Below are 27,927 nucleotides of genomic sequence, written 5' to 3' on the forward strand. Positions count from 1 at the left end.
TGTAAAACTTCACTAGGAACGAAAATTTAAACTTTATAATGATAAATACAATAAGAATGATAACTAGTAGGAGATGTTAGCTTAGAGCTCACAGCAAGCTTTTGTAATATGAGGATTTGTTTGGCCTAATTTTATTTGGTTCCAGTCTCTGGGGCTTCCTTTCATTAGCATGCTACCTTCAAAACATCTCTTGACTAGCTCTGACATCCTAGCTACATTTCCAAAGTATTGGAGTCAGTGATGTTCCTCTTTAACAGATTGGGAGAAAAAAAGAAACAGAACCTGAAAGTTGTAAATTACAGAGTGGTAAATAAAACTATTAGGCATTATATGTAAATGAAAATAAGTGATTTGTTGATAGTATTAAGAGAAGGAAAGTTGCTTCTCACCATATAGCGGAGATGCTGAGTCACAGATAGGTACAACAAAAAGACAATCACAATTATAGCTTTTGGCCATTAAGGCCTTCGACAACAATAGACAGACATAAGCGCGATCTGCGACTCAGCATCTCCGCTATATGGTGAGTAGTAACTTTCTTTCTCATAATATTGTTATATTCCATCCTGGATTTTCCATTGTTAATAGACAAACAACAGCTGTCATAGGCATGGTAAAATATGAGGGCTGTTCGCAAAGCAAGTTCCGTTACTGTCTGGTGTGTGGGTTGCAGAGTGATTTTAGCATAGCTGTGTCACCCAGCTCAGTACAACTCTGGCAACGACATGAAAAGATTACTGAACTGCTTTTTACACTATTACTGTAAATAAAAAGAGCCACTATCATCAAAATTCCCATTGTCTGTGTATTACATACCATAATCCATTCTCTGTGTGTGAAAAACATGGAAGCTGTAGTCAGTCATAATGAACTTCCTGCAGTATACAGAGAGAACAATGTGAGCGATATTGCTGTAAGACAATAGTGCCTTTTGTTTTGGGCAGCTCAGATGAATGCTGTGGTGATGTTAGAAGTACATAGCTATTTGTTTTGACAAGTGAACATTTTCCAAAGATTAATGATGGAATGGAGATGATTGTTGGTTCACAATTACAGAATTCTTAGTCAGTTTCCCATTGTATGTCGTGGACAACGGTATACAAACTTGCGACTGATAAGCTTGATTATCACAAATTTTGAGCATGATGGGTCCTAAAGCTTCTGACTGATGTTCATAAATCAGAGAGGTTGGGAGCCATGTTAATATTGGTATGCTGCAGAAGGAGATGACTTCCAGCTTCAACTGGGAATTATTTGATCATCCACTGTGTAGCCCTGATTTGTCACCCAATGATTTTCACTTGTTTCCCAAGACGAAAAAATGGTAAAGTTCTCGGCAGTTTGAAGATGAGAGTGAGTTAAAGGAGAGTATCAAATCATGTAAAGCTGCTCTTACATTCTTCCAGTCCATATGTGGCATAACAGCAAACCAGTGCTTAACAGTATTTGCTAAACCATTGGTTTAACCTGTACTGCTCTTACATATATATATTTTACTGGTTTTGCTGCTATAGGACTTGAAAATGGGAGCTTTACAAAGAGAAATAAATCTGGCCATATGCCTAATATGGATAATGTGTCTTGTACACTTTTCAGATATTAAATTTCCTCAGTTATAAAATGAAAAAAAGTAACTTTGAAATAATAACAGCACAAATTCAGATTACTTCATTTTATGATCTTTTTTGGCATGTAACACACCACTTAACAATGCCTAAACTCATCCAGTTTTGTTTTAACAGTTAAGCTCATTTCACATTCATGCTGAAGTAACCATTGCTGCATTGCATTTCCACATTAACAAGCAGGTTATCACTGTTCATGGAAGCCTTTTCATTTGTTCCACCAAAAGAAGTTGCTAACCAACAACCATCAACCTGTGTCTTCCAGTTCCATGAATAATTCCGCCCATCTTTCTGTGAATGAACTGAACCACTAAAATACCTGTATCTTAAAATCTGAGAAAATACTTTCAACATGTAATCATAGTTTCTAGTTAATTCTTCAGACCATTTATGCATGAGTGTATGCGACCACTTCTTTTGGATCCCCTTACGGAACTCCTAGCTCGCATACATATGCATGACCAGTAGTGTTTAGGCATTGTTGACATTAAATAGGCAAGACACCACACCCAACAGACAAAGAGTGCACTCACTTTCAAAAGTTTCAGGAAACAGTGAAACATAAGGAGTATGATTATTACTACCTTGTAAAACCAAAAGTAGCAGTACTCCTTACAAACTCTGCTTGACTCACAGGCAGCAAAATTCTACAAAGAGGGCAAAAAAGGTAAAAACTTCTTCCTTGGTATGGCAGGTGCCTTAATATAGGGGACAATTATGTAGAAAAATAGCTGGCACTTGTAGCTGTAAGTTGTATATAAAAGCTCTCAATGTATGGGCTTCTTTATATAAATTAATGGAACTTGCTTTCTAAATAGTCCTCATAGACAGAGATTCGCGATTGTTTGAGATGTGGAGTGTTGAAGAGAAGCAATGGCTGTAATAAACAGTGCCAACAGTATTAACAATAATGATAATAATAATAATAATAATAATAATAACAGTAAAAAGAAAGTATGTTTGTAAAAAATAAAAAAACAAACAGAAAATAGCCGACAGCTTAGTGTGTCTGTCTGTCACATGGAGGCCTTGGGCTTAGTATCTAATTCTACTAGAGATTTTTCCTTAATGAAAGGATTCACACATGGACCACCATTTAGACTTTTAGGGACATCTTGCATGAGAATAAGTGGTTCCAGTCTTTAAAACCAACATTAACAGGTTGGAGTACATCGTTTTGCTGAAGAAATACGTTCCACATTTGTGAATGTAAATAAACTGATTTCATCCACAAAGAAAATGTTTCTAAAGGTTCCTGCTTGCATCAAGACCTACAAAGAAAAACTACCAACTGTGCCTGTACCTTCCGAACCAGTGTTAACTCATTGGGGTATGTGGGTCGAAGCTGTGTTGTTTTACAGTGAACAGTTTGAGGCCATTAGAGGGGTAGTAAATGACTTCAATAGTGCAGAGGCTTTGGCTGTTAGACATTGAAAAGGAGCTTTTAATGATTCCTGTATAAAAAACAGATTAAAAAAGACATTGCTGTGATTAGCATGCCACATTTTCCCCATGTACCTGCAAGTATTAAAAAGATTGAAACTCAAGGTTTGGTGTTGAATGAATCTATTCAGTTAATGAATAAAATTATCCTAGTGAACTCCTCATTGCCAGAGGTATTCCCAAGAAAACTTAAACAAAAGTTTGAAAACATTTTAAACAATAACCCAGCCTTTGAACCCTTGTGCCAAATTGATAGTTTTATTAATCAGTTGGGTGAACTTTTACCAGAAACAAAAAGTGCCAACATAGAACCCAAATTCAAATACTGCCCAGTTACCTCAGTTGCTGTAGAATGGTCCTTTCTGCTTATAAAAGTGTTTTGAGTGATTAAAGACACAGTCTTACTACTGAACATTTGGAAAAGTACATGGTTGTTTATGTTTACAATAGTACAAAAATGTAAAATAAATTGTAAATGATGCTTTGGTCCAGTAGTATTAATTAAAAGTTAATGCTGTTCAAAAAAATTCATGATTGTATGTTGTTTTTTAAATAAAGTATTATGCTGTTTTTCAGCATGCCCCTCTGCGTGCAATACATCTCGAAGTCGGTCTTGTACATCTCGATTTTTTCACTGCAACTCACTCGCTTCGCATCCACTTGTTACCAACAACAACAGAAAAGAAGGAATAATTCTTGAAACACCGTATGCATCCCCATTTTGCAGATTTTTAGAAAATAATTCCAGTAAGGCCTAACCTCTACCAGAAAGTATCCAGAAAATAATATCAGGGTTTTAAATGTACCGAGTTTTTGCATGGCCAGCACTCTTCCTCTTAACTGATAAGCACAGGTTCAACTTTGAGATATAATGCATGCAGTAATTACTATGCTTTTTATTATTTGATCTTGCATATTTTAATACTTTTCATGCATTTTTACGCATTTTTTGTGCATATTTGCATGCATATTTTAAGGTTTTTGTTACGCATATAACCCAGTCTCTAGTAATAACAGTTGATTGCTTTCCTGTTGGTGGCATGTATCTTTTCTCTATTTATTTATGCTTCTACAGCCTTCAGTTCATTCTCTAGCAACTCCTTCTCAGTCATTTTGAACTTTCTGCGGGTATCATTTTTTAGATGTCTGTATTCCATTTTGCATGCTTCATTTGCTGTAATTTCATATTTTGTACTTTCATCAGTTAAATTCAATATCTCCTGTATCATTCAAGGATTTCTACTAGGCCTTGTCTTTTTATCTACGTCAATCTCTAAAGTCTTCCAACGATTGTGATCCAAATGGCAGTCATACTCCATGCGCGTGTCCACAAAGCTTTGTCTGTACTCCTCTATCATCCTACTAATGGCTATATATGCGACTGAGACCAGGAAAATCAGCACACAACCTCAATGTTTTCCACCAACAATGCTTGAGACAAATTTTGAAGATCAGTTTTCATGATCACGTTTAATGTTGAAGTGCTGAGAAGAAGTGGTCCACACAGCCTACACAAAATGATTGCTGAAAGAAGACTGAAGCTTTTGGGGCATGTTCTGTGCATGAAACATGGAAAAGTCCCTAGATCAGCCTTGTTTTACATTGTTAGCCACTGCAAGCAGAAGACATTTTTAGCTGCTCCACAATTTTCGAAAGTTTGAGTGCGATAAAGTGACACTGCAGTGTTCATCTTTGCCATATCAGTGTAGAAGACATCACATATTCAGCCAAGTAAAGAATCCAAGCAATTTGTAAGTTTATTTACATATATAAGCTGACTGCTGAATTTTCATTTGTGTGAGGCTGCCTGTGCCACACAGGTCTGATTTAAAATTTTGGATTCTAGCATTCGGCTGTTCATTTTGTTTTTGCATAATATTTCATTGATTGTATCAATACTCATGTATCATGATACATCATGTTTTTTCAACAATGGTATGACTGTTGTTGTGATCTTCACTCCAGAGACTGGTTTGATGCAGCTCTCCATGTTACTCTGTCCTGTGCAAGCTTCTTCATCTCCCAGTACCTAGTGCAGCCTACATCCTTCTGAATCTGCTTAGTGTATTCATCTCTTGGTCTCCCTCTATGATTTTTACCCTCCACGCTGCCCTCCAATACTAAATTGGTGATCCCTTGATGCCTCAGAACATGTCCTACCAACCGATCCCTTCTTCTAGTCAAGTTGTGCCACAAACTCCTCTTCTCCCCAATCCTATTCAGTACCTCCTCATTAGTTATGTGATCTACCCATCTAATCTTCAGCACTCTTCTGTAGCACCAAATTTCGAAAGCTTCTATTCTCTTCTTGTCCAAACTATTTATCGTCCATGTTTCACTTCCATACATGGCCACACTCCATACAAAAACTTTCAGAAACAACTTCCTGACACTTAAATCTATACTCGATGTTAACAAATTTCTCTTCTTCAGAAACGCTTTCCTTGCCATTGCCAGTCTAATGGTATGACTAAGTCTGCTGAAACCTGTGTGTGACATTATCTATTGCTGTGGCTATCATTATATGACCTTTGATTTTCGTTTTAACAACAGTACTTCTCATTCACCAGAACCACAGTCTTGTGAAATGTCATTGGTGACCAAGCTGTTTAGTGCCCAACAATTTTAAATCCATCCATTGATCCTATTTTTTCAAACATTTACGAGTGGTTCAAAAAACTCATATGATATTGTCAGTTGTAAACTTATGTTTGTGTTTTTAGAAACTTTTGACCTTAGTATCCAGGGGTAACAGTCTGGATGATTGACTGATCTGGCCTTGTAACATTAACCAAAATGGCCATGCTGTGCTGGTACTGCGAACAGCTGAAAGAAACGGGAAACTACAGCCGTAATTTTTCCTGAGGGCATCAGCTTTACTGTATGGTTAAGTGATGATGGTATCTTCTTGGGTAAAATATTCTGAAGGTAAAATAGTCCCCCATTCAGATCTTAAGGTGGGGACTACTCAGGAGGACATCGTTATCAAGAGAAACAAAACTGGCGTTCCACGAATCGGAGTATGGAATGTCAAATCCCTTAATTGGGCAGGTAGGTTAGAAAATTTAAAAAAAGGAAATGAATTGGTTAAAATTAGATATAGTGGGAATTAGTGAAGTTCGACGGCAGGAGGAACAAGACTTCTGGTCAGGTGAATACAGGGTTATATATACAAAATCGAATAGGGGTAATGCAAGAGTAGGTTTAATAATGAATAAAAAGAATAGGAGCAGGGATCAGCTACTATGAACAGCATAGTGAATGCATTGTTGTAGCCAAGATAGACACAAAGCCCATGCCTACCACAGTAGTACAAGTTTATATGCCAACTAGCTCCGCAGATGATGAAGACATTGAAGAAATGTATGATGAGATAAAAGAAATTATTCAGGTAGTGAAGGGGGACAAAAATTTAATAGTCATGGGGGACTGGAATTCGATAGAAGGAAAAGGAAGAGAAGGAAAAGTGGTAGGTGAATATGGAATGGGGGTAAGGAATGAAAGAGGAATCCACCTGGTAGAATTTTGCACAGAGCATAACTTAATCATAGCTAACACTTGGTCTAAGAATCATGAAAGGAGGTTGTATATGTAGAAGATGCCTGGAGACACTGGAAGGTTTCAGACAGATTATATAATAGTAAGACAGAGATTTAGGAACCAGGTTTTAAATCGTAAGACATTTCCAGGGGCAGATGTGGACTCTGACCACAATGAATTGTAGATTAAAACTGAAGAAACTGCAAAAAGGTGGGAATTTAAGGAGATGGGACCTCGATAAACTGAAAAAAAAAAAAAAAAAATACCCAGAGGTTGCACAGAGTTTTAAAGAGAACATTAGGGAACAATTGACAGGAACAGGGGAAAGAAATTCAGTAGAAGAAGAATGGGTAGTTTTGAGAGATGAAATAGTGAAGGCAGCAGAGGATCAAGTAGGTAAAAAGATGAGGACTAGTAGAAATCCTTGAGTAACAGAGGAGATATTGAAATTAATTGATGAAAGGAGAAAATATAAAAATGCAGTAAATGAAGCAGGCGAAAAGGAATACAAACGTCTCAAAAATGAGATCGAAAGGAAGTACAAAATGGCTAAGCAGGGATGGCTAGAGGACAAATGTAAGGATGTAGAGGCATATTTCACTAGGGGTAGATAGATATTGCCTACAGGAAAATTAAAGAGAACTTTGGAGAAAAGAGATATGGGATCTATCACTATTCATTCACTTGTCTGTGAGTGGTGAGTCAGCGATAGGTCTAGGCATATACAGGGGACAGGAACCAAGGAGAACTCAGAATGTTACACCCATCCTCCTAACCAACGAGTTGAACATGCTGTCTCCCACTGAAACTGAAACTGAGACACTTCACCAGTTGGGAAATGTGTTTAATCCAGTGTCAAGGGAGGCAAACACAAAAGTATAGGGGTCTATTAGCCATCGGCTGTTCAGATGTGTGGCGAATAGTGGTATCCATTAGGGAAATCACAGCAAGCGGTGGGAAGGAAAGCCATGTGCATTCAGTTTGTGTATTGGGCCTTATTCAACATGTTGAAGAGGCTATTCCGGCATCCATTGAGGGAAAAGGATGTAACCAACTGCAGGTTGTGAAGCATGTTGGGCCAAACAGTGCCTTTCATCTGGATTCCGAGGTTTGACTTGGATCATTCCAGTGACTAGCAGATAAGGTTGAGAATACCAACCTTATGAACTGTCAGTGAAGCTCACAATCTGCATCATTGTCCCCAGAACAGACTGTGGCCCCCTGGTTCTGAGTCCAAATGAAGGCTTGTAACATAGACTGTGAAGAGTCTGTGTCGAGCTAGCCTGTGACTTCCTGGACCTGTGCCACTGCGTTGTGAGCTACAATGCGCCCTAAGAGGTCCAGGTGTGCACCCTTCATCTGAGGCTGCCACCCAGGCACCCCACAGATGAGAGTGTAAAGTTACTAGTGGTTTACTGCCAAAGTATTTGCAACAGAGTGCCAAAATTTGGAGTGCTTCTAAAACACAGTGAAGCCCATGTAATACTAAGCACAAAACTGGTTGAAACATGAAGATGACTGCAGTGACATTTTTGGGGAAAATTTAAGCGTGTATCAAAAGGACAGGCTAATGAGAAATGGATGTGGTGTATTAGTATCAGTAGAGAGAAATTCAAATCCACCGAGATATAAATTAAAGCTGCATGTGACATTGTCTGGGCAAGACTCAGTATCAGGGATGGGCATAAAATTATAATCAGATTCTTCTGTAAACCACCAGGTCACCTCATGATGTAACCAAACCATTAGAGAAAACCTATTTTGCTAGCAGACGAGTCTCCTAATCATTCTGTATCATTGGAGGAGACTTAAAATCTCCAACAATCAAATGGTACAGTACAGTTTTGTAACTGGCAGGCATGGCAAGACATTCTGTAGAACATTGCAAAATGCCTTCTCTGAAAACTACCTAGAACAGATAGTTTAGAACCCCATTCATGATGAAAATATATTAGATTTAATGGCAACAAATAGACCTGACCTCTTTGAGGGTTTCCACATCAAAACTGCTATGAGTGATCATGACTGGTTGTGGCAACAGTGATTACTAAAGGAAAAAGGACAACTAAAACAAATAGAAAGATGTATTCATTCAGTGAAATAGATTTTTAAAAAATCAGTTGTGTCACATCTCAATGAGGAACTTGAAACTTTCAGCACAGGATAGGAGCTTGTAGACTTACAGTGGCTCAAGTTCAAAAGAACAGTTGACCCTGCACTGGATAGATATGTAGAACAGTTCATAATGGAAGAGACCCTCCATGGTATGCAGTCACCATAAAGAAACTTCTGTAGCAACAGAGACTACTGCATAATAGGTGTAAAACAGAGCATAGAGCTATAGTTAGAGAGAGATGCTGAATTATACATGCTTGGCTGTCAAGACAACAATGTGGGCAGCCTTCAGTTACTACTGTAGCAGAATCTCAAAGAAATTCTGGTCGTATGTAAATGCTGTTAGTGGCAGAAACTGAAATTGAGGGTATCAAAGTAAAAGCTGAAACACTTAACTCCATTCAAAAACTCCACACCCAATAGTTGGAAGATAGCACAGGTTACACCTGTTTGCAAGAAGGATAGTAAAAGTGACCCATATAATTACTGTCCAATGATTTGTTGTAGAATCTTAGAGCACATCCTGAGCTCAAGTATAACGAAGTATCCCAAACAGAATTACCTCCTCCATGCCAACCAGCACAGATTCTGAAAACACTGATCATGCGAAATACAACTTGAACTTTTCCCACATAACATAAAAGCAGTCAGATAGATGAAGCATTTCTTGATTTCCAAAAAGCATTTGACTCAGTACTGCATCCATACTAATTGTCAAAGGTACAATCATATTGACGTGATTGATATTGTACTCCATTAAGGATTTGAAATGTTTTATCTACTTTACTTCTACTACTAAACTATTATTATTGTTCATGTATGTAGTGACTGACTATGTCCATGACTGTAAAAGTTGTTATGGACAAATAAACCATTATTATTATTATTATATGAGGTATCAAGTGAAATTTGTGACTGGTTTGAGGATTGTTTTGGTAGAGAACATAGAATTTTATTTTGGATGGAGAGCCATCATCAGATGTAAAAGTAACTTTGGCACCTGGGTGTAACACTGTGTAGGGATCGGAAATGGAATGATAGCATAGGCTCAGCCATGGTTAATGCAGGTGGTAGACTTTGGGTTATTGGTAGAATACTGTGAAAACACAATCAGTCTACAAAGGAGATTGCATACAAATCGCTCGTGTGACCTATTCTGGAATACTGCTCAAGCTTGTGGACCCTGCACCAAATATGACTAACAGGAGATATTGAACATATACAGAGAATGGCAGCACAAATGGTGATAGGTTTGTTTGACCCATGGGAGAGAGTCACAGGGAAGCTAAAGAAACTGAATTGACAGAGTCTTAAAGATTGACATAAATTATTCTGAGAAAGCCTACTTGCAAAATTTCAAGAAATGGCTTCTAGGAATATACTACAGCCCCCTACTTATCACTCATGTAGGGATCACGAGACAAGATTAGACTAATTACAACACACATACAGGCATTTGAGCAATCATTCTTCCTGTGCTCCAAATGTGAATGGAACGATAAGAAACTATAATAACTAGTGCAATGGGATGTACCCTCCGCCATACACTTCACAGTGGTTTGCAGATTAGGAATATACACTCCTGGAAATTGAAATAAGAACACCGTGAATTCATTGTCCCAGGAAGGGGAAACTTTATTGACACATTCCTGGGGTCAGATACATCACATGATCACACTGACAGAACCACAGGCACATAGACACAGGCAACAGAGCATGCACAATGTCGGCACTAGTACAGTGTATATCCACCTTTCGCAGCAATGCAGGCTGCTATTCTCCCGTGGAGACGATCGTAGAGATGCTGGATGTAGTCCTGTGGAACGGCTTGCCATGCCATTTCCACCTGGCGCCTCAGTTGGACCAGCGTTCGTGCTGGACGTGCAGACCGCGTGAGACGACGCTTCATCCAGTCCCAAACATGCTCAATGGGGGACAGATCCGGAGATCTTGCTGGCCAGGGTAGTTGACTTACACCTTCTAGAGCACGTTGGGTGGCACGGGATACATGCGGACGTGCATTGTCCTGTTGGAACAGCAAGTTCCCTTGCCGGTCTAGGAATGGTAGAACGATGGGTTCGATGACGGTTTGGATGTACCGTGCACTATTCAGTGTCCCCTCGACGATCACCAGTGGTGTACGGCCAGTGTAGGAGATCGCTCCCCACACCATGATGCCGGGTGTTGGCCCTGTGTGCCTGGGTCGTATGCAGTCCTGATTGTGGCGCTCACCTGCACGGCGCCAAACACGCATACGACCATCATTGGCACCAAGGCAGAAGCGACTCTCATCGCTGAAGACGACATGTCTCCATTCGTCCCTCCATTCACGCCTGTCGCGACACCACTGGAGGCGGGCTGCACGATGTTGGGGTGTGAGCGGAAGACGGCCTAACGGTGTGCGGGACCGTAGCCCAGCTTCATGGAGACGGTTGCGAATGGTCCTCGCCGATACCCCAGGAGCAACAGTGTCCCTAATTTGCTGGGAAGTGGCGGTGCTGTCCCCTACGGCACTGCGTAGGATCCTACGGTCTTGGCGTGCATCCGTGCGTCGCTGCGGTCCGGTCCCAGGTCGACGGGCACGTGCACCATCCGCCGACCACTGGCGACAACATCGATGTACTGTGGAGACCTCACGCCCCACGTGTTGAGCAATTCGGCGGTACGTCCACCCGGCCTCCCGCGTGCCCACTATACGCCCTCGCTCAAAGTCCGTCAACTGCACATACGGTTTACGTCCACGCTGTCGCGGCATGCTACCAGTGTTAAAGACTGCGATGGAGCTCCGTATGCCACGGCAAACTGGCTGACACTGACGGCAGCGGTGCACAAATGCTGCGCAGCTAGCGCCATTCGACGGCCAACACCGCGGTTCCTGGTGTGTCCGCTGTGCCGTGCGTGTGATCATTGCTTGTACAGCCCTCTCGCAGTGTCCGGAGCAAGTATGGTGGGTCTGACACACCGGTGTCAATGTGTTCTTTTTTCCATTTCCAGGAGTGTAGATGTAGATGTTTTGAAACCAACAGATGGATACAGAAGTAATGGAAAACCTTGTAACACCTGCATGCATGGGCAAGAATTGTGAGGACGGCCACGGGTGAACTGTTCTTATTTAGGTACTCTAAGATATCTTCCACAAATGTTAAGATTTCATGTGATATATCCCTTACTTCAGTTATACACTTGAAATGTTCACCAGGTATACCATTAAAAAGTTTTATTTGCAACACAAGAAATAACTTCAGAGATTTGGTATTTTCTGTTCATCATTGGAATTAATGACTTAGCCTACCACGTAGGAGCAAATTCAATTGTGTGTTATGCAGATGACATAACACTGCTCAATACACACCATGGCACAACAGAACTGCATCAGGCAACACAGGAAAAACTAGAACTAGTAATGAATTGGTTTTCTTCTAATGAACTCCTATGTAATCCTGATAAAACACAAGAACTAATTCTGGGTTTAACTACAGCTGTTGAAAGCAAATCAGTAAAATTGTTAGGATTCCACATTCATTCAAAATTAAACTGGGAGGAACATATTAGCCATATCTGCAAGAGAATAGCAAGGGTGTGTTATCTCATTTGGAGACTGACAGACGTAGTCACTGATGAGTATCTAAAGGTGGTATATTTTGGCCTGTTTCAATCTCACATTCCCTATGGCATTGTTATGGGGACATTCTTGCTTTGTCAGTGAAATTCTGAAAATTCAAAAAAAAGTAATCAGAATAATGAGCAAAGTTAAGCCCAAGGATCACTGCTGCCCCCTCTTTATCAAGAACATGATATTAACTGTTGTGAATCTATACATCCACACAGCACTGTTTTATGTCAAAAGTAACTTAAATGAGTTCAAGACCAGAGAGAACATACATCCCCACAACACCAGAGGCATATACCAAGACACAGACTCACAAAGACTGCAAACTCACACAAAATAATGAGTTTAAAACTCTTCAATAAACTTCCAGCATCTGCTCGGCCACTGACCAGTAATATTTTCAAATGTAAGATTTATGACTAGTTACTCAAACACCCATTTTATAAGATAACAGAATATTTTGAAATAATCATTGACATTAGTATATAAGAATATTCCTAAAAGAAGTGGAATTAAATTGTAAAAACTTTACTGTAAAATTATTATTAATTGTATATTTAATGTTCAGACCAATGGTCAATGGTGAATAAACTGAACATAATAACTGACTTATGAAGAAAAAGGAAACACACACACAAAAAAAAAAAAAAAAACTTTCTCGACTGAGTGAATGCTTAAATAACTGAGTTCCAAAAGTGACAGTCACAGGTGAAACCCTTTACAATCTGCATGAATGAAGTTTGTTACAATGACACTAAGGCTGGCACTTTCCAAGTATGGGAGATGCAGCAAAAACAGAATACCAGGTCCTGTCCACTTGGCGGCATCCTGTTAGCAGAGTGTCACGTCATGGTGATGGCTATGGAAAGAGGAGCTGATTGCGGTAGTGTGTTGTCCAGGCAAGGTCTTCCCAATGACTGTGCACTGGAACTGCTGGCTAACATTGCGGCGTGGGCCTAAATAGTCATTTTGTGGAGTGACACCTATGTTTAGTTGGTTCAAATTTAATTTGGGTGGAAGTAGGAAATGGTTAGGCTTGCATGCACTGATTGGGGCTGTGCATTTGCCTTGGAGCTGCTGCTGGCTTGGGCACTGATGTCACCTTCTGTTGATCAGTTAATGAGTTGTGTGGTTTGAATTTCCACCTCGCACAGAATGGAGTACTGCTGTGATGATGTACATTGTGCAAGTAGCTGTCTGTTGCACTTGTTACCATAGCAGTTGACCCACTCCCCCTCTAGAATGCAAGACGTGAGGAAGAGCAGGCTTCTGAGTCTTCCTTGATGTGCATGTCCATTGTCTCCAAGAGAGGGATTCAGGATGTTGATCCACTTCCATGGGTGATGCCTGAAATGCTCATTGGCCATTGTCATGGGTACTGTCCTCACCTGTGGATGTTGGCTGCACCACTTATAGAAAACTGAGTAAGGCCTTCTGTTGGCGGAGAAGGGTCCTGTTGAGGTGAGAGTTGACTGATGTGTCTCAGATGATGGGACTCGTCCAGGAGCTCTACTTTGACTGTGGCAAGCAAGTGCTGGAGTCATGTCTCCAGTGAGGGTGGCCGCATCTCAAAGTCATAGTCAGTATTGTGTATGGAAAACCTGTGATGGCGAGATGGCTGGGAATGTGGCTTGATTGCAGAGGGGTAGATGACTGGTAGTTGTGATCAGTGAGCGTGGGCATGGGGTCTTTCAGCAGGTGATGTGCATTCTTTAACTGTAGCTCAGTAGGATGAAAGGAAAAAGGACAGGACTCGTCTCATTTTTGAAGGTGTGCACAAAGTTTTCTGCCAGTTCTTTGGATACTGGATGAAAAGGGATGGCCTGCACAAGAGCAGTACAGCTAGTGGTGCAGAAATTGGAAAATTCAGAAGAATTAACTGTGGGCTGTTATCTGTAACAACTGTTTCCAGGAGACCCTCAAGGGCAAATATGTGAGCTAGTGCAGTGATGGAATGGGTGGAGGACGTGGGGGTCATCCCAGTCACAAATGGGAAGTTTATTCTTGTATCTTGGCAATGAGCCAGCAGGAGCTTAAAAAGTGGCCTGCAAAATCGAGATGAAAACAGGACCAGGTGGTGGATGTGGTGAGCCAAGGAAAGCAGTGGTGAGGAGGGGTGGGCTCGTTGCTCTGACTTGTTGAACATGAAGACATCATAGCCATGATGTCTGTGTCCATATCACACCAATAAACATGCTACAAAGTGAGCCACTTGGTGAACACCACTCCACTTCGTGGCCCTTGTTTCGCAGTGTGAGCATTCTCTGTCAAAGTGTTTGTGAAATAATCACCCATGTGTGCCCAGTGTCCCCTTGGATTGGAACACACCTTGGATAATGGAGAGCTTGTGGTGATGTCCCCAAAAAGCCTGAACTTTAGGGTGTTGTATAACCTTCTTGTTGCTGTGCCAGCCTTGTCGTTGGATGTAGGATTTCACTTTCTGGAGTACGAGTTGGTCTCAGTTTGGTGGTTGACCAGTTGGGCATCCAAGAGGAGGCTTGTGACACTGTCTTTGGTGTCAGTACCTATGTGACAACACACAAATGGGTCAATGTTGAAGGCCAGCTCATTTCTTGTAGGCAGGTAACAAGAGGTCAGCATCTTCATGATGAATAGTGGGCTTGTAGCAGACGTCATATGAATACTTGGAGAGGAATAATGCCCCACATCTCGTGGTTTTGGTCAGAACTGCAGCTAAAGCCTTGAAGATTGGTAGTAAGGGCTTGGGATCCACCTGTAATGTGAAGGAGCACCTATAAAGAAAGTCATGAAATATCTTAATGCCAGAAGTTATTTCTAATGCCGCATGTTCTGTTTGGCTGTAATTTCTCTGAGCAGGATTCAAAGTCTTTGATACAAAAGTGAGTGGGCATTGTACCCCGTTGGAAATGTGGGAGAGCACTGTAGCTATCTCATAGTGTGATGCGTCTGTTGCAAGGAGAAGGGTAGCTCCAGGTCATATGCAGTGAGGCCACGAGGCATGTGGGCCAGAGCAGACATTGCCTTGAGACTGTGAGTGCTTTATCACATTGAAGAGAGAACTATCAAGATACATACTTTCACAGGAGGTATAGGAGTGGTTTTGCAAGTGCCACCACATGTGGAGTGAAGTGACAGTAACACTTTATTTGACCTAACACAGATTTGAACTGGGACTTATCTTGAGGCACACGTAGCCTTTCTATTGTGGCTACATATTGTGGTGTGGGTTGAATGCCTGAAGCACTAACAATATGTCTAAGATTTATCACTTTTTTGATAAAATATTCATCTTTTTTCCAGTTACAATGAAGATAAGCTTGTTCAAAAACCATTTAAATTCTGTGTGAGAGCTGCCATATCTTTTCCAGCTACCAGGTTGTCATTGAGATAGTTTACATACAGTCCTCATAAACTAGCACAACAGTTATTTGAGGTATTGTTAGACACGGGCTGGAGCACTGGTGATACCAAAAGGCAGCTGATTGTACTAGAATAATCCAGACAGCATGTTAATGACCAGTACTTTTTGGGAATCAGCATCCAAAGGTAGGTGTGGGTGTGCATCTTTACGATCAACCTTTGCAAATATCTTTCCACCCACTTGTGCTGCCATGATATCTTCCACCTTTGGAATGGCATACAAATTGACAGCTGATTGTGCATTGACCATTACTTTGAAATCCCCACAAATTCTCAGTGCCCCTTTGTGTTTGACTAAGACGACTATCTGTGTTGATCATTGCCTATTGGGGATTGGTGTCAGAATTCTGTTACAAACCTCTGAGCTCAGGGGCTGTAATATGTAATAATCAAGAGGTGTGGTTTGGGAGAGGGAGATGACTCACACTGAAGCATGCAGGGAAACACAGGCGAATGTGTAATTTACTTTATTACATCGAAGGTACACAGCATGCATTCTGGTGAACTCGGCAATGGAGCCACACACCATGCCAATGCTGGGATCTGTAGCCTAGTCGTCTCCAGCCTTGTGGACGTAGCACTCCTATTCATGCCATGGCTAAGTGGCATGCATTAACTGTGCCTGTGGCACAGAACGTGGCTGACTGCTCCCTCAAGCATGACTCAAGGATGCCATTAAGAGTGCTGAAGAGAAGCAGCTGACCGTTATTGTTGTAGTGAGCCTTAGCAGTTCTGGCTGTCCGCCAGTTAGCTGCCAATATCCATCATCAAGAGGTCATCATGGTTGGCATGTAACGTAAGGAAAGGAAAAAAAAAAAAAGAAAAAGATGCAGACAAAATGGCAACACAACTGCCCACTTTGAACCTCTGGGCTTGCTTATTTATACACCTCTCCCTCCACCTCTGACGTAGTTCCTCTAGAGGGGACATGTGGGGTACTCTTTGATGATTACAACATCAGCTTTCCTCAGCCTGCTTCAGTCCCTACACGCAGGTCATTAGACACTGTTGTAACTGCAATGCATCAGTTATTCACAGCACGTCCGTGCCCTGTGCTGCCCTGATTACTTCACATCTGTATACATTGCCTGCCAGGCTGTACCTTCTAGCCTGTGAGCAGTGTCATAAACCTGCCCTGTAGAATCGTTAGCAAAATATCAACATTGTCTGCGCCTACCATCTGCTGTGCCAATTGGTCCCTTAACTACTGCCTTCCAGCCATACTTGCATGAAATTCACAAGGATTCCCCAAATCCATGCCTGTACTTATTTGTGGTACAGCTTACCTCCTCCCTTCTGAGAAGACTCATCCTGAATCTTCAGCATCATGTTCTAACTCAACTACTCTAATAATTTACATTTTGAGGAAAATCTCCAAAATTCACCATACAGGATTTCACATTGTACTATGACCATGTATCCATTATCATACCCATATACACTAATTAAGGCCTTAAAACTAATTGCTTCCACGAGTAGTGCCCATCAACCATTCTACTGGTAACTAGTGTGTTAGCGCATCCACAGCCTGTGCCCACTTGCATCTTGCCTAAAAATACAGCACGCTAAAAGCTGCTACAGCACGCCACAACTAGTGGCTGATATGCTCCCCACTGATACTTTGTGCTCCTGTTCTTCCCAGAAATGGTGTACATGTTGCTATATTTGTACCGTCAAAATTCCCAACTGTTGGGGCTCCATTAATCTGTCCAAGGACTGCAATTGGATTGAGTGTGTCATTTAAATACGTTAAATTTTGAACAGGTAATACACTCAGAGATCCTTCTGGACAGTACAACATATTCTGTGACAATGTCATAAGAGTTGAGCCTTTGAGTATAGCTGCAAGACAAAAATCCATCCCAACTACCTCACAAGTCATGCCATTAATGATGATTCCACTTTCCTGAAGCTCGAGTTTTTTCAATCCTACTGGTCTGCCTCCTTCGTAGCAATTCAGCCATACATTTTCTGGCATGAGTACGGAGTATAACCAATGAGTACCCACCCTCTGGAAGTATGTTTGGGGTGGCAGAAGCTCCTTCCCACAACTCGTCCCATTTACTTTCCCCAGAAACAAACTCGCTTCACATGTCCACATATCAGCCCATACTTGGCCACCCAGACAGATCACAAATTACTGTATCATCCCCTTCCTCATTCCAGAGTGCACAATCCACAAAAAAATAATGTCAGTAATAACGATATTAAAAACCAACAACTCCTCAAAAAAAAGAAAAACCAAAGTAAAGAAAATAACAAATCACAGTTACTTTGACATACAGAGACTTGCGACTATTACCCAGTGTGCCATGTGGTATTGCAGCAGTTTGGTCCATGCGTCTGTTTGGTTGTTCCTGATGTTCTAGCACCTTTGTGTTTGCCTTAGCAATGACACTTCCTGATGCATAATGTCGGCCATCTATGCACGTGGCACACAGTCCTTATGTGACCTAAACCTATATGCCACATCATGCACCTTATGGTGCTCACCAATTCCAGGTTCTTGTTTTTACCCTTTGTAACTTTCACCTCCTGATTGGCTGCCCCTGTAACATTTCTTTAAATGGTTTTATGTAAACAGATGTTTTTGTGGGAACCGTATCTTCATGTTGACTGGTGAGGTCATTTTCATGACCTGGTATGGTCCCTGATATTTTGTTAAAAATTTATTAATTTTCCCCTTTGACATACAGAGACTTGCGACTATTACCCAGTGTGCCATGTGGTATTGCAGCAGTTTGGTCCATGCGTCTGTTTGGTTGTTCCTGATGTTCTAGCACCTTTGTGTTTGCTTTTTGCACATTCCTCCTAACTTCTGTAATTCTTCTGCAAACTTTCCCACCGGCTCACCATCCGGTCTTAATTTAGGAGTCAAAACATGAAAGAGAGGTGGCATTTTCCTGCCGTACACCACCTCAAATGGCGACAAGCCCGTTGCAGTATGAACTTTCGAATTATAGGCAGATTATACATATGGTAAATAGGTGTCCCAATCATCATGCTTGGAACCTACAGAACAGCTCAACATCTTTGCAGTTGTCTTGTGCACTCTTTTCATTCTCCCATGGATCTGCAGTTGAAATGGACTTGTCTGTAACATCCTTATATGCAACACATGGCATATGTGCTTCATTCAGTACAAAGTAAATTTTGTACCTTGGTCCATAATTATGGGCCAGGCACCCCAGACTTTAATATTCAGTTGTTTACTAATGATTGTGCTACAGTACTAACTGATTTGTCTGGCATCAGTACCATTGCCAAAAATCGGAAAAAAATGCTCGATGATCTTGAAGATATACCTATTTCCTGCAGGTGTTTTATTAAGTGGCCTAAGGAGTCCAACACCAACATAAACAGGACAGGATGCCTCTGGTAACCTTAGCAATGACACTTCCTGATGCATAATGTCGGCCATCTATGCACGTGGCACACAGTCCTTATCATACTGATTCATGTCACGCTTCTTCTTCCTCCACCAAAACTGCTCTGCTACACATGTGTTGTTGCACATCACTTACAATGATCTGACAACATAATGTTGTGAGCATCCTGTGACCAATTGAATTTCATCCCCTTCTTCAGTAGATTGTTCAAGGGTCTGGCTATTTTTGCAAAGTCTTTCACAAACCATCTATAATAATTACAGAGGCCAGTGAATGACGGTACCTACTTAGTTGTTTGAGGTGTCGGATAATTTTGAACTGCGTCTGTAAGATGAGTATCAGTCTGTACGCCATGCTCACTAATCATGTGTCCCAGATAGTTTACTTGACCTTGCGCAAAATGGCACTTGTCCACATTTAACATCATATGTGCCAATCGTAGTCTACTAAAGACATCCTCCATCTCATGTGCTCCTGTAAATCCTTTGAATAAATTATGTCATTGAGATAGACTAGGTAAGTTTTTGGCTTTAATCCTCTTTAGTAACCCATCAAAAACTGCTGAAAAGTTGTCAGTGGGTTCTTTAGTGCAAATTTCATGTGTTTGTAATGAAAGTGTCCTGCTGGGATGGTAAAAACTGTTTTTGGCCTGTCTTCTGGCACCACCTCCAATTTATGATATCCACTCCTGAGATCCGTAGTTGTGAAGAGCCAATGCTGACCCTGATTACCAAAGTTTCCATGATGTTTGGGATTGGATAAGCATCTGAAACGATTTGTGTGTTTAGATATCTGTGGTCACAGCAAAATCTGTATTTCTGTGTCCCATCCACTGGCATTTTTGGCATGATGACAATATTTGAACTCCAGGGTCTATCATTCGGTTCTGTGACCCCATCCTGTAGTTATCGTTCAATAAATTTTTCTACCAATGGTTGCAGCTGCTTTGCTATACAGTATGTCTTCCTATAAATTGGTGCACTAACCTCTGTTGATATGTGATGTTGCATCAGTGGGGTTGCTGGTAACCTTCTTCTCACACAAAGTAAATCACTAAACCTCAACAACAAATTCTCCATAGCCATTCGATCACTGTCCATAAAATGATCTACTTTCCCTCGTAACACTTCCATATCGATGGTATGCTTGTGTCTTCCCTCTAGGCTCAACCTATAGAAGTCCTCATCTTAGAAGACTTCCAAAGTGGTTACTATTGCACTGTTTGGCAGAGTCACCTCTCCTCCACCAAAGTTATCTGCACTAACTGGAATCATCTGTTCCCCATTCATGTCACTCATGTGCACTAAACTTCTGGGGATAAAACAGTGCGAACTATCCAATTGCTTAAGAACAGTTCAACAACACATACTGTTTCCCTCAGCAAATCAGTATCCACTGAAACTCATACTATCTCTTTTGTAACCCATGGTATTTTATCCCACTGATCGATGTTTACTGAAAATGTATGCAGTTTAGTTGGTCTTACCACTAAGATAGGTGAACCTTACACCATTGTCTCAGTTGCAACTGTTTCCCCCAGCTGAAACGAAGTCCCACTGAGTTCTACTGTGCATTGTAAAAGATCAATCTTAGCATGACATTTGGTGAGAGAGTCTAGCCTGACAATCACTGAACAACCTTCGCCAACACATGGTAACATCTCCATGTGTTTGCTGAATTTAGTTTTCCTGACTGAAAACTCCAGTACTGCCATACCCAGTGATTCCACCCTATTATCATCATCCCCACGCAACCTGTACCTTGGTTGCCTCAGGCTCCTCTTTCCCATGAGGTCCAGACTGATTATGGACGCATTCGCACTCATGTCCACCAAAAATCTCTGTTTACTGCCACCCACTAAGCCCACCAAGGTACATTCCATCTAACTTGTGTTGTGTTACGGTCTTATCGGGACAGTTGAAGCAATCCCATTTACGTTTTAACAGCTGCTTCCTTTGCCATTGCTTTCCACCCTTCCTACCTCTACCTCAAATTCCCGGTGTCCTACCATCCCATATGCAAAGCACTCTGGTTGCTTACACTGCTTCCTTACATGCCCCTCCCAACCACATCTGTAACACTTCAGAAGCGAACATGTGATTCAGTCTCTGTTTTGTGACCATATCCATATCCTCTATAAGTGTTGCTGACTCTAAGTCTTCTGGGTTTTCCATCTATAACCTCTGTGGAGTTTCAGCAGATATACAACACACACACACACACACACACACACACACACACACACACACACACAAAAGAATGTATGTGTTTTCCCAATGTCACATGGTAGACAACATATGTTTTGGCATCCCTTGCCAAATGTGTGTTAGCAACATACAGGGTTACTTCATCTGACCACCATGTGCTTCTGCAGCATCCATAACATCCTTAACAAAAATTGTCATGTCCTCCATTGTCTTGCCCAAGATGGAATCAATCAGTGTGACCACTGCTGGGGCTTATGGAACAGAAGGCACTCTCAGTCCAGACTTACTTTCCTGAGACTCCGATTGCAACTGATCATGACTTTCTCCGGTGAATCATCACCCATCTACACTTGGAACAACTACTAGATAGATGACCAGTATGCCTATATGCAGAACAAACAGCTGCTACAGCAGTGGTACATGGCAACTAGTGCCCAGACAAATTCTGAAATGGACACCTCACTGGCACTGAATTATTCCATCCACCATAAACTCTAAACAAAGACAAGCCCATGGGTTCCTGTGGCTGTGCTGAGCTGGTACCTACAAGTGCCGCTGCCTCACTCACCACTCATCAGAACCAATTCTCTCACCAAAACTTAGTGTTGGACATGGTCAGACACTTTCTAACTCAACATTTTGTGTTGGGAAGTGAAACGACCACTTCCTGACGCCAAATTGTTACAACGCCCTTAGTTCAGGGGTTGTAATATGCAGAACAATGGAGTGGTACGGTTTGGGAGTAGGGAATGACTCACACCGAAGCATGCAGTGAAAGACATGCAAGTAAGTCATTGATTTTGTTACATCGAAAGTACGCAGCCTTCTGCTGAACTTGGGAATGGCGTCACACACTGTGCCATTGCCAGAATCTGTGACGTTGGCATCCGGTTGCCCACACTTGTGGATGTAGTGCTCCTATTGATGCCACAGCTAAGTGGCCGTGTGTTAACTGTACCCATGGCCCAGAATGTGGCTGATTGCTCCCTCAAGCATGACTCATGGACCCCATGTAGAGTACTGAAGAGAAGCAGCTGACCACTGTCATTGTAGTGAGCTTTAGCAGCACTGACTGCCTGGTCAGGGCAACTCGTTCAGTGCCCGCAGACAGCTATGAATCCGGGAGGCTGGTAGTTGGTACCCTGGCCCCACCTCTGCAGAAGGCAGCTTGCAGTCCACCAGACGATGTCACCCAGAGAGTGGAGGCCAGCAATCCTCTTACTCCTCACACAGGTGTAGCTCCAAGGTGTGGTGCACCCCACCACAGTTATGGTGCATCTGTGTGATGGAGGTTGGAGGTAGTTTCAGCAGCCAATATCCATCACCAAAAGGTCATCGTGGTTAGCCTGTAACTTAAACAATCAATGTTCTCTCCATTTCCAGATGCAGACAAAATGGCGAGACAGCTGCCTGCTTTGAGCCTCTGAGCTTGCTTATTTATACACCTTTTCCCTATGCACCTGACGTAGTTCCTCTAGAGGGGACATGTGCAGTGCTGTTTGATAATTACAACGTCAGCTTTCCTCAGCCTGCTTTGACCCCTACACGCAAGTCACTAGGTGCTGTTGTAACTGGAATGTATCAGTTCTTCACAGCAAGTCGGTGCCCTGTGCTGTCTTGATTATATCACATTTGTATACATCGCCTGGTGGGCATAGCCTCACAGCCTGCAAGCGGCATCGTAAACCTACCCTGCAGAATCATTTGCAAAATATCAACATCGCCTGTGCCTGCCATCCAATGTGCCAGGGCACTTAAGCACTGCCTTCCAGCTACAACTGTGTGAAATTTACAAGAATTCCCCAAATCCACACCTTTACTTATTTGTGGCCAGAAATTCCTTCATCTTGGATGTGGTGCAGTCTTCCTGTAACTTGCCCCATGGGACAAAAGTAATGTTTCATGCCTTGAAAAATTTGGGATCTGCGTGTGGTAGGAGACCAATGCGAAACCGAATGTTTAAGAAGTGCATCTGTGGTTGCTGGGTGCCCTACCATATGGACTGTGGGTTCAGCATAATGAATTTCAAGTCTTATCACACTGAAAAGGTCCATACCTAAAAGGCTTGGTGCTCCTGGTGTGGCATTGTGTAACGTGCATGCTGTTATGCCGGTCGCTCCCTAGGTGACCTTAGTGTGAAAACAACCCACAACTCATATGATATTATTACTAAAATTAATGAGGTGAATAGAAATGGTTGAAGTGGGGTGTGCACAACTTTTTATGTCTGTGCCAATCTATAATTGTTACCATTGAACATCATGAATGCTAACTAGAATGATGCGTAATTTCTGAGAATGTGGAAGTACTGCTCTTGGACAAAAGGAATGTCTGAGCATTCATGGTCACTAATGGACAATGGATGCTGCACAGATTCAAGGTACATCCAGCCTGCTGACATTTTAGTAGTAGAGTGTCAAATTTCCACCTTGAGTCCTGTCTTTCTGTGTGCTGCACATTTTGCTCTGTGAAATCTGCATTGCTGACGACGATGCTTGTTGAAGCATTAACTACAGGAAAGTAAACTGTGAGGTCGGACGTGTCTGGTTGGTCCCTGTCATCCTTGGAGACCTGCTGAGTTCGGGCTGATGTGTGAGATATGGCGACAGAGGCCACAGAGCACACTGATTGTTCAAAAGCACATATGATTGGTAAACAGGCATCAAATGTGGGGTCCTTCAGTTTTGACAAGCCTGGTGGAGGGCCTAATCGGGTGTATGGACAAACAACATGTCCCAAAGGAGGGAGGATGTATATGACTGTTTTCAGTGTTTATTGGTACACTGGAAATGACACTCCTGCAATAATCCTCGAAAGTGTGCCATCCTTTCTCTATGAGATGCAGATGGTAGCTGGTGGCAGCTAAAAAGTTCGTACCTGGCTGTGGCCACATGGACTTGTGAATCAAAATATTCTGTCAGCCTAGCTTTAAGGGTGGCATGTGACAGGGAGTGGGGCTCTGATTCAGGTTAGAGCTGTTATATCAACTGATGAATAGAAGGAAGAGCATTGGAAAGCAAAAATGTGCATTGCTACATCTCACTTTTGATTGTGTGGATGACGAAGTGTTGCTCCATCAGGGCTATATGGTATGTCCAGGGCTTTACCTTCACCTTAGGTGTTCCACAAGGTCCGATCATGGGTCCCCTCCTGTTCTTGATATATGTGAATGACCTCCCTTCTTATTTTAGATTAGATTAGATTAGATTTACTTTCATTCCAATTGATCCGTAGTGAGGAGGTCCTCCAGGATGTGGAACATGTCAGAAAAACAACAATACATGACAAATATTTAAACTAAAACAAATAAGCTAATGTACCATTCCACAGGTCCCAAGTGGAATGATCGTCATTTTTTAATGAACACTAAGAGTCATTTTACAAATACTATTGCACTGAATTTAAAATAAAAAAGTTTTTTATTTATTTATCAGGTAAGAAACATGTAATACAACTACTGTAATACTTATTTACAATGAACACATTACTGCACTGAAATGGTGCAGAAGTTAGATTATACTTACACACACACACACACACACACACACACACACACACACAAATTTTCAGTGAACACATTACTGCACTGAAATTGTGCAGAAGATATGTTGTACTTATATACAAATCAGTTGGTTTTCCTCAGAAATTCATCAATGGAGTAGAAGGAGTTGGCCACCAATAAATCCTTTAGGCTTCTCTTAAACTGAATTTCATTGGTTGTTAAGCTTTTTATGGCTGCTGGCAAGTTATTGAAAATGTGTGTTCCTGAATAATGCACACCTTTTTGTACAAGACTAAGTGACTTTAAATCCTTGTGAAGATTATTCTTATTTCTAGTATTGATTCCATGAATTGAGCTATTGGTTTGAAAAAGTGATATATTTTTAATGACAAATTTCATTAAGGAATAAATATATTGGGAAGCTGTAGTTAGTATCCCTAGTTCCCTAAACAGACTTCTGCAGGATGTTCTTGAGTTCACACCACATATAATTCTTACTGCACATTTTTGTGCCCGGAAAACTTTAGCTTGGCTTGATGAATTACCCCAGAAAATAATCCCATATGACATTATGGAATGAAAGTAAGCATAGTATGCCAGCTTTTTCATTTTTATATCCCCTATGTCTGACAAAATTCGCATTGCAAACAGAGATTTGTTAAGACGCTTCAGCAGTTCTGTGGTGTGCTCCTCCCAGTTGAATTTATTATCAAGCTGTAATCCCAAGAATTTAACACCGTCCACTTCTTCTATCTTCTTGTCATCATATGTTAGACATATACTCTTGGGACACCCCTTACAAGTTCTGAACTGCATGTAGTGTGTTTTTTCAAAGTTTAGTGACAAAGAATTGGCTAGGAACCAGTGATTAATGTCTACAAATATTTTATTGGCTGATCTTTCTAAGACTACACTTGATTTGCTATTTATTGCAATGTTTGTATCATCAGCAAACAAAACAAACTTGGCATCTGGTAATGTTACTGATGAAAGGTCATTGATATACACAAGAAAAAGTAAGGGCCCCAAAATGGAACCTTGTGGGACCCCACATGTAATTAGTTCCCAGTTGGATGATGCCTGATAGCTTGATACATGTCTCTTTCCTAATAACACCCTTTGTTTCCTGCCAGAGATATAAGATTTGAACCATTTTGCAGCATTTCCTGTTACACTATAATATTCTAGTTTACTTAAAAGGATATTGTGATTTACACAGTCAAATGCCTTTGACAGATCACAAAATATACCAGTTGCCTGCAATTTTTTGTCTAATGAATTAAGTACATTTTCACTGTAAGTGTAGATAGCCTTCTCAATATCAGAACCTTTTAGAAATCCAAACTGTGACTTTGACAGTATGTTATTTGAGATAAGATGGTTATAAAGACGACTGTACATTACTTTTTCGAAAATTTTTGAGAATGCTGGCAACAGTGAAATTGGACGGAAATTTGATGCTATTTCTTTATCTCCCTTCTTAAACAGTGGCTTAACTTCAGCATATTTCAGCCATTCGGGAAATATTCCACTGATAAACGACTGGTTACACAGATAGCTTAATATGTTACTTAGCTCAGAATCACATTCTTTAATTAACTTTGTTGATATTTCATCATACCCACTAGATGTTTTTGATTTTAAAGATTTTATGATGGACATTATTTCTGTTGGGGTAGTGAGGGTCAAATTCATATTATGGAAGTTACTTGAAATGTCTGGTCCAAGGTAATCCATAGCAGCATCTACCGAACCTGACAACCCCATCTTTTCAGTAACAGTTATAAAATGTTTGTTAAAAAGTTCTGCAACACTATACACATCTGTCACCAATGCATCATTTACTCTTAATGCTATTTGTTCCTCTTCATGTCTGGTTCTACCGGTCTCCTCCTTCACTATATCCCATATTGTCTTTATTTTGTTATCTGATATGACTATCTTTTCCTTGTAATATATTTGCTTTGACATCCGTATTACAGTCTTTAATATTTTGCAGTATTTCTTATAATGTGCTATAGCATCAACATTGGAAATGTTTCGGATTGACAGATACAGTTTTCTTTTTGTTTTACAAGATACCCCTATTCCTCGAGTAATCCATGGCTTCTTTGTAGACTTTGCTCTAACCTTGGTAAGTTTTGGGGGAAAGCAGTGTTCAAATAAGGTAAGCACTTTATTAGCAAAAATGTTATATTTTTCATTCATGCCATGAGCACTGTAAACATCAGTCCAGTGAATGTCTCTGAGGAGTGTCCTAAAATAATCAATTTTTGGCTTACTGATTACCCTCTTGAGCTCAGATTTAACAGATTTTATATCTTGTTCAGTATTAACATTTAACAGAAGGAACTGCATGTCATGGTCTGAGAGGCCATTGACTATTGGTTTTGTAATATAATTTTGTTCATTTGACTTTTCTATAAAGATATTATCAATGGCTGTTTGTGAGCAAGTGGTTATCCTAGTGGGGAACTTTACTGTGGGAATTAAGTTGAATGATAGTGTTACTAACTCAAATAGGTTCTTATTGGGAGAGTCTTTAAGGAAATCTACATTGAAATCACCAGCAACCACTATTTCTTTGTTTTTGGTTGTTAAATGGGCCAGTACAGCTTCAAGGTGGTTTACAAACAGATTAAAGTTACCTGCAGGTGCTCGATATACACTTAATATTATGAAAGATTTTTTGTGAAATTCTAATTCTGTTGCACATGCTTCCATATGCTGTTCTAGGCAAAATTTATGAATGTCTATGTTCTTAAATTTATGACAGTTCCTGATGAATGTGGCAACTCCTCCTTTCTCCATTTCTGATCTACAATAGTGAGATGCTAACCTAAACCCTGTAACACTTAAAAGTTCTATACCAGTGGTCACATGATGTTCAGAGAGGCAGATTATGTCAGCTGGGTTTGAAGACTCTAATTCATCTATGCAGATAGTTAATTCATTAATTTTATTTCTCAGTACTCGAATATTTTGATGCAATAAAGATAGCTGACATTTCACATTGACTGACTTAAAATTGGATGGAGTTAAAATATCTGCTGACAGTTGAAAATTCTTAACCAATGGCTGTTTATGTTGATGT

At 40.9% G+C, this 27,927-nt stretch overlaps 1 protein-coding gene across 7 annotated transcripts in view; it reads left to right on the forward strand.

Moving 5' to 3' along the window:
- LOC124622629 (myosin heavy chain, clone 203-like) overlaps positions 1 to 27,927 on the forward strand; it is a 223,350-nt gene that overhangs the window by 61,895 nt on the left and 133,528 nt on the right. The gene's annotated exons all lie outside the window — the stretch shown is intronic.

This window comes from Schistocerca americana, chromosome 7, assembly GCF_021461395.2.
Source record: "Schistocerca americana isolate TAMUIC-IGC-003095 chromosome 7, iqSchAmer2.1, whole genome shotgun sequence".
NCBI classification, from domain to species: Eukaryota; Metazoa; Arthropoda; class Insecta; order Orthoptera; family Acrididae; genus Schistocerca; species Schistocerca americana.